General features: G+C 37.4%; 1 long non-coding RNA gene across 1 annotated transcript; it reads left to right on the top strand.

Moving 5' to 3' along the window:
• Positions 1 to 2,625: 2,625 nt before the first annotated feature.
• On the top strand, positions 2,626 to 8,159 carry LOC144588297 (uncharacterized). Its single transcript, XR_013543794.1, has 2 exons — positions 2,626 to 5,087; positions 5,677 to 8,159. It is a non-coding gene; the product is annotated as an uncharacterized LOC144588297 (long non-coding RNA).
• Positions 8,160 to 8,717: the final 558 nt, after the last annotated feature.

The raw sequence follows: 8,717 nt of genomic DNA, 5'->3' as shown, positions 1-8,717 counted from the left end.
TCCCCCCACTTTGGTACTCATAGTTGCAGCTGGCAGTACTACTACAAATGTTTTGTGCCAGCTCAAAATCTTACTGTTAGCCAAAGCATTGATTGGCCTGTTGTATTGCTTTTGCTGCTTTGTTTTGAAGATATGTTGTGGGGCATTTATTCTTTTGGAGCCTTACTTATGTTCTTATACTGCATTGGTAAGGATGAACATTGATTCAAATATGTTTTTTTTAAACCAAAGTAAAAACTGGCTGAAATCCTCTAGTGGGTTATATATGAGGTTTCACCTCTTTGATAGTGATGTGCCCAAATGTATTAGCCATGACCTAAAGTCTTTACAAGTGCAAACCTCTCCCTATGCACTGTGGCTGCTGGATTTGTGTGATTATATAAAAATAAACTTCCCTGAAAGCAATGAGACTAAATTCAAAATAATGAGTACTGTAGAATCCGAGTAGCAATGAGCTTAAATCCAAATGTGCTGTCTTAATGAGATTATGGATTGGCCTCCAAATCTGTCAGCATTTCCACAATAAACTGTTTCAAGTGAGTCACAGGGACAAATTAATGTAGTCACTGGAGCTTATTCTGCTGATCTAGTTATTCAGTATCCACCTCATTGGCACAATTTACATTTGTGATTCCCTCTTGCATTACAAGTGATTACAAAAACATTTGATCAAAAGGGAGGGGAATTGTTGACTTGTTGGAAAAAATTGTTTGCTGTCCAAAGGGATGACGTGGCAGAGGGAGCAGCAAAATTCAATAATGCCCAAGGGGCCAGTCTCTTTGATATATTCAAGGACAAAATGTGGGTGGGTGTTTGGGGAGGAAGCTGTCTATTGCAAGCATGTTTTACTGGCATTGTACATCACTGGGATTCAGCAGAATTCAGTTTTGAATAAACTGGCTTGCCATCCAAACCTAAGCACAAGAAAGGAACCATTTTCCCGATCCACTGGTCCAGGGCCAATCTGAGGAGCTGGTAAGTTAGGCCATTGAGCTAATGACTGCAGTGAGCAAAGATAATTGAGACCTAGATCCAGTGGTTAGACCAACTGGAAAAGATCCATGGAATGAATTGGATTTGCTAAGCTTAAAAAAAAAGCCTCAATGGAGAAGTGAGGAAACTTTAAAATGTTGAAGACAGGTGAGCAGCAAAAGGGATAGAAACAGGGTCACAATCCTAAATGCAGCTTTTCAGCAACTGCCCATTGACACAAAGCAAGCTCTAAAAATAATCATTGGAAGGGAACAGAAGTGGACAAAGCAAAGCAAAGCATGTTGCTTATATACCGCCCCATAGCGCTTCAAGCACTCTCTGGGAAGTTTACAAGTTAATTATGCAGGCTATACATTGCCCCTCCCCCCAGCGAGCTGGGTACTCATTTTACCAACCTCGGAAGGATAGTAGGCTGAGTCAACCTTGAGCCGGCTACCTGGGATTGAACCCCAGGTCATGAGCACAGTTTTGGCTGCAGTACAGTGGTTTAACCACTGGAAAAAGAAAACATCATGAGAACAAAGTGGAAGAAATTGAAGGGAAATTTAAACCAACATTCAGGATGCTGAATGATCAATAGGGATTGAATTATTTGATCAGGATGAATGAAAAAGAAGATGAAAACAATATATTAAGAATTATGCAAAAGAAAGAAAGGGAGAACAGGTTTCTTCAAAGAACAATAATTTGACAATGGACCTGCAGTATTAGCAAGTGAAATGAAGGCTTCTGTTTAGACAGTTGAAAAAACAAATCACCAAGAATAGATGGAATATCAAAATGACTATTTTATGCTACTGAGAATGAATCTATCAAAATCCTAAGAAGAATATGTCAACAAATATGGAAAACAAAACAAGCCTGCTGTGACGTATCCCTTGTGTGTCCCTGGATTATTTCACTAATCTAAGGCCCACATCACATTCGTATTTACGCTGCCACCAGTTGATCTCTGTCAACATTATTTACTTGGAAAGACTGAGGTCCATACTGCATGTAACTTTTAAACAAAAACATGTTTATTGGATACAATTCAAATCTTGAGTTTCACATAAGTAGATTCCTAAAAGACATTAAAGCTTCCAGTGTTTTCATAATAACTTATTCTACTTAACTCTCTCTAAGTTCCACACTCTTAACTTCTTTTCAACTCCCCACTGACTATCTGTTCTTCCTATCTAACCCTCCCTTTATGTCCCCTTGGCTCCGCCTCCCAACAACTCTTATTGGTGCATGCCGATACACTCATAGATATGCATAGGCAGGGTGATTGCTACATTTCCCACCCCTGAATAAGTTTGTATTATGAGGGGAAATTTACCAGTTTGCCCTCATTAAAAAAAACAGCTAAACACATGTACATGTAACAATATTTTTCCAATTCTAATAAATACTTTACATTGAATTTCCTGTCTAATATTATATTTCTTAAGTCAAACTTATCACTTTAAACATTTATGACAATCAATAAAGTTATAAACATTTGCACTTAAAATAGAATTTTGTAAATCATTAGGCCTTCGGGACAAAGCATCCACAAGCACATTCAGAGACCCTTTGACGCTTCTGATCTCAGAATCAAAATCCTGTAGAATCAGGGCCCATCTGGTCAATTTGTTACTGTTTGATTGCATAGTCCTTATCCATTTTAAAGGCGAACGATCGGTGCAGAGAATGAAATTTCTTCTCCATATGTAGGGCTTTAGTTTCTGCAGTGTCCAGACAATTGCTAAACACTCTTTCTTGATGGTAGATAAATGTATTTCGCTAGGTTGGAGCTTTTTGCTCACATACATTACCAGATGTAAAGTCCCGCTGTCATTTGACTGACAAAGCATGGTTCCAAGTCCAACATTTGACACATCAGTGTAAATGATGAATTCTCTGTTGAAGTCCAGTGCAGCAGGAATAGGCCTCAAGTTCAGCGCTGTCTTCAGATGACTGAAGCCTTCCTGGCACTCTGAAGTCCACAAGATGTTCTCTGCTTGCTTCTTTTGGGTCAAATGTGATAAAGGCGTAGCTATTTTACTGAAGTTCAAAACAAATTACCTATACTATCCAGCTAGTTCAAGGAAAGCTCGGATTTTCTTTTTGGAATTTGGGATGGGCCACTATCTTTCCATCTAGGGGCTTGATCGTCCCTCCTCCGACTAAATGTCCTAGGTAACTTATCTCAGAATTACCAATTTGACATCTGGCTGCTTTTATTATCAAACTAGCACTCAATATCTTGTGCAGCATAAGCAGTAGATGGGACTTATGTTCCTCCCAGTTCTGTTATAAGAGATGTAGCGGCTCACATACTTTTCTGCCAAATTGAAGTTCAAAGGACTGAATCCTCAGGGACTGTAAACTGCTTACCCTGGGAGAGAGTTACCACATAAACACTCTGCATATGTTTGGAGAGATCTAAACCGATCAGACAAGGAGCTGGGATCCGATCAGATATAGCAACTTTCCATTCTCCAACCCATCTCTGATAATTTATTTTTACACCAGCCATGGGTAAAGTTACTAGATCAGAACTAATGCCTTTGATAGTAATGGTCTCGTTTTCTCTCATTGGTTCTCTGGGAACCATGTCTGGGTGACATAAGGTTATGTGCAAGCATGTATCTTTGATACCTAAATACTTTGTATCATTTATAAAAATCCACTCCCCTGAGCTCTCCATCAATGCCTGGTCTGATTTATTAAGGAAACATTGTACCAATTAAGCTTCTGGCAGTTCTGAGCTTTTTTTCAAGTCCATTGTTGTGGCAACAGAGCAACCGTTACTGTTTCCAACTGTCATGGTTGGCATAGGCTTCATGCAAAACACTTTTCTGTGCTGATAGTTAACTTTATCAGTTTTATTTTTGTTATTTTTTCACACAATTAGTCCAAAATGTTCTATATCTCTACAGTTGAAACATTGTTTATTAGCTCTAAGTTCATAATAAAGAATCCTATCAATGACCATAGTTTGGAAGACAAATGGAAAGTAGAGGTACATGGAAGAAAACATACCACTAGATGAACAACTTATGGAACAACCCAGAAACTATGAGTTGACAGAGTGATAGACATCACTGAGGGAAAAAATAGGAAACTATATTAGTTAGAACACAGAAAGACAAAGGCTCCCAATTTGCACCAATTACAAAGTAAACAAGTAAAAGATCTACTGAATTATGCAAATGTTGTCATCAGAACAATCCCAACCAATTTGCTTAAGGAAACAAACCAGTTCATGTATAGCACAGCTATCATAATAACCATGGAAGTTGGTTACAAGCTACAAAAAAACAAGAAAACTCCTGGCACTCCAAAATGGAAAATTTGACTAGAAAGAAAAATAAACAAATTATGTGCAAACATTAGCAACTTGAAACACTTCAAAAATTCAAAAATGAAAAAAAAAGAAAGAAAAAGTAAAAGCCAGGCTATGCAAAATATATGACCCAGAAAGGAAAACAATTTTTTGCAATTATGGAAGAATTAAAAAAGTGGCTAGCAGCTACAGCAAAGAAAATTGAAATATATGTTGGATGCTTGAAACAATATAGCGAAACAATTTTGAAATAACCAACAATTATTCTATACATCACTAGCAGAAAATGCAGAGCAAAAAAAAAAGGCCCATATAAAGATGATACTCTAAAATTTTTGAAAGAACTGTGGGAACGCTCAATGAGACATAACAAAACCACCTCATGGATTAAAAACATTTGTAAAGAAATTCAAGGAAAACTTATGGATGATATTGTAATAACAACTGAAATAATTAAGAGGCAAGTAAAGGCTATGAAAAATTGGGAGGCGGAGCCAAATGAATGGAGGTTGCAGAGTGAGAGTTCTCTCTCATTTGTAACCACTGATGGAGGTTCTGTAGGCTTGAGATAGCCTAAATAAATTTCCAGGAGAGGAAATACATTCCAAAGGAGAGAAGTGTTGTCTGAGAAGATGGGGGGGGGAGCTGGTTCCTACCTCCCTATCCCAGAAGATCAGCATTTTCTTCTGCAGGACTCCATGCAGGTCTGAAAAATTGACATGGTCCAGAAGGTTGGAGGAGGATGGACACACAATTATATCCAAGATTTACAGACATTGCTGTAAGCATATTTATGACATTACTATATTTGAGCTGAACATTTATAAAGCTATAGTGATATATGAAGATAGGTGGGAGTAAGCTGGAAGACTGAACAAGGGAGAAATGGGTTACTGAAGAAGACGGGAGAAACACAGAGCATTAAAGCTTGTTAAAAAGAGATCTCAGCCTGATGAGCTGCTGAACTATTTATCTGTAAAGTTTCTCCTTAGTGTTTCTGTTACTAATGAACATTATTGAATAATCCTACAATACTAATCACTTTGAAGGTGCCTACACCCACTGGAAGTTTATTCACCAGAGCCTAATTAAAGCTTGCTGGAAGTTTATTTAAGAAGATTACTTATCCATTTCGATTCGATTTTGTCCAAGAAAACTGCTTATGATTGGAGTGACGCCTTGGATTATGAAAGGGAATAGATTGGGGTTTGATTTCCTTTCTTTTTGACTTTATTCTTTGAGTGTGGTAGGGGAGGAATTGAAAGCTAATTTATTCAAATTTTGTGTTTCATTATTTTAATTTTCCTGTTGTTTTTGAAAAATCTGTGATGACGCTGAAAGAGACTGCTCTTCCCTTTTTTTCCCCTTAGGACTTTATATTCCACAAAACCTTATCTTATCTCCCTTCACTCAAGGTCTGGAAAGCCGCCCAGAATGCTGAATCAGCTGCCTTTGCCTCTTTCTTCTTTCTTTTTTTACCTTCTCCAACCTAGACATAAATAGACATTTGAAGTGGAATAACATGGACTATATCTATATATTTAGGATACGTTCTCCTTGGAAAGTTTTTTTAATTGACTTTTTGTCTGACTTAGCACATGTTGGGAGATCTTTATCTGCTGATTGACTGATTTGTGACTGGGTTTGCTGGCTGTATTTTCATATATACACACACCCCTGATATACTTGATTACTTAAGCCTGTGTAGGAAGGGGGGGGGAGTAAAATAAAATAATGGCTGCAGAACCAGGAGTGGGGAGAGGAAGTCCAGCACTGGAAATCACAAAACTAAAACTGATGCAGGAAACTCAGTCTTCTATAGTAACAAAAGAAAACTTTGAGAAGTTTATGAACACCATGTTCAGTCAACAAACAGCACATTTCAACAAGAAGCTTGATGAGATTAAGTCTGATACCTCAGCCTTGGAAATGAAAGTATCAGATATAACTAAGCAACAGGAGGACATAAAGCTACAACTGAGCCAAATGAAAGAGGAGGTAACAGAACAAAATCAAGAATTACAGAAGATAACAAAAACAGCAAAGAAAATGGAGAAGAAAGTGACAGAACTTCAGGAGGATTTAAGAAAGGAGGACATAAACCCACAACTGAGCCAAATGGAAGAGAAGGTAACACAACAAAATCAAGAATTACAGAGGACAGAGAAAACAGCAAAGAAAATGGAGAAGAAAGTGACAGAATTTAAGGAAGATTTAAGAAAGATGGAAATTTGACAAAACCAGTACGAGATATCAATGATCCGAATCCAGATGGAGAATGTTCTACACATCCCAAGAATTCGGAAGGTAAAAATAATGCAAGATAAGCAATATATAAAAGACGGAAGGAATAACAGGGGCAAGAATAGTATCCGTGAAACACTGGAGGGAGTCTGGAACACCACAAATACAGGAACTGATAGCAAGAATATTGGGAACTGAAAAAATTAATATGTTAACAGACTAGCTGAATCCCTAAAAAAAAAGAGAGGGGGGAGCATTGGGAAACTTGGTGATCGCTATATATATGATCACAAAATAGAATGGTAGGCTGATATATAATCATAGTATAGGAAGAGTTACTTTTAAATACTAGATAAATATTAACAGCTACATAATTAGTAATTAGAATTACAAAATATAGGTCTGAATTTAGATTTTCCTTATATATTGTATATATTCTCCTATGTTATCTGGAACTACTCTTAAAAGGGATTATTTAGAATTATTATGAAAATAATGATTTGTATTGTGTTTGTTCAAATCTACCCACTCTAAATGTATCCTTGTCCCAGTTATCCCCTACCCTGCCCTACCCTTGTAAAGAAGAAAATAATAAAAAATTTAAAAAAATAGATTGCGCCTGGTTCAGATGAGCTGCAAGGATTTTGGTTAAAGCATCTAACAAATTTCCATCAATGTATAGTAGTGTAATTTAATCACTTACTTCAAAATTCTACAACTGAAGATTGGATGACAACAGGCCGTACATTTCTGATAATAAAAGATAATCAAAAGAGCAATGAACCTAGTAATTATTGACCAATTACATGCCTTTCAACAATGTTCAAGCTCCTCACAGGAGTACTTGCAAAATCAATATACAATTACTTAACTGAAAAATCCCTATACCCAACTGAACATAAAGAGAACTTTAAAAAGCCAAGAGGAAGGTCAGTTGCTTATTGACAAAATGATACTGAAGAATGCAAAAAGATGGAAAAACAAATCTTAACATGGCCTGGATAGACTATAAAAAAGGCATTTGACTCATTGCCATACAGCTGGATTAACACCTGCCTAAAAAAGTTTGGGATTAGTAAAAACATTCAGAAGTTCCTTAAAAAAACATGGAAAAATGGAAAACCATCATAATGTCCCATGGTGAAGAAATTTGAGTAGTTAGCATCAAAAAAGGAATTTTCAAGGAGATTCTTTGTCACCACTGCTGTTTAATATCTCACTAATCCCCATGTCAATAATTTAAAATAAAACTGGATTGGGCTACCATATTAAAAGCAGGAAAACTCAATCATCTTTTATACATGGGCAACCTAAAATTATATGCAAAAAGTTCCACAGAGATAGAATCACTGCTAAACACAGTGCAAATATTTAATGAAGATATCCAAATGAAATTTGGAATTGACAAATGTGCAGCTCTGTCTACACACCATGGCAAGATTCAGAAACTAGATGGAATGGAGTTAAAAATGGCAATATTATAAAATCACTCTCAAATGATGAAAATTATAAATACCTCGGAAAACTAGAAGCAGATAATGTCATGCACACTAAAGTTAAAGAACTGACAGAAAGGGTATATAGACCGCAGAAAATTGTACAATCAAAATTAAATGGTGGAAATACAATCAAGGCCATAAACACATGGGCCCTTCCAGTGGTTAGATGTGTGTTTAGTCGTTTAGTCGTGTCCGACTCTTCGTGACCCCATGGACCAGAGCACGCCAGGCCCTCCTGTCTTCTACTGCCTCCCGGAGTTGTGTCAGGTTCATGTTGGTTGCTTCGCAGACACTGTCCAGCCATCTCATCCTCGGTCGTCCCCTTCTCCTCTTGCCATCACACCTTCCTAATATCAAGGTTTTTTCCAAGGACTCTTTTCTTCTCATGAGATGGCCAAAGTACTGGAGCCTCAGCTTCAGGATCTGTCCTTCCAGTGAGCACTCAGGGTTGATTTCCTTTAGAATTGATAGGTTTGTTCTCTTTGCAGTCCAGGGGATTCTCAAGAGCCTCCTCCAGCACCACAATTCAAAGGCATCAATTCTTCGGCGGTCTGCTTTCTTTATGGTCCAGCTCTCACTTCCATACATCACGACAGGGAAAACCATAGCTTTGACTATTCGGACTTTTGTTGGCAAGGTGATGTCTCTGCTTTTCAAGATGCTGTCAA

This window comes from Pogona vitticeps, chromosome 3, assembly GCF_051106095.1.
Source record: "Pogona vitticeps strain Pit_001003342236 chromosome 3, PviZW2.1, whole genome shotgun sequence".
Lineage (NCBI taxonomy): Eukaryota > Metazoa > Chordata > Lepidosauria > Squamata > Agamidae > Pogona > Pogona vitticeps.
The sequence above is the reverse complement of the archived record's forward strand: the minus strand, read 5'-3'. Positions and strand labels throughout refer to the sequence as shown.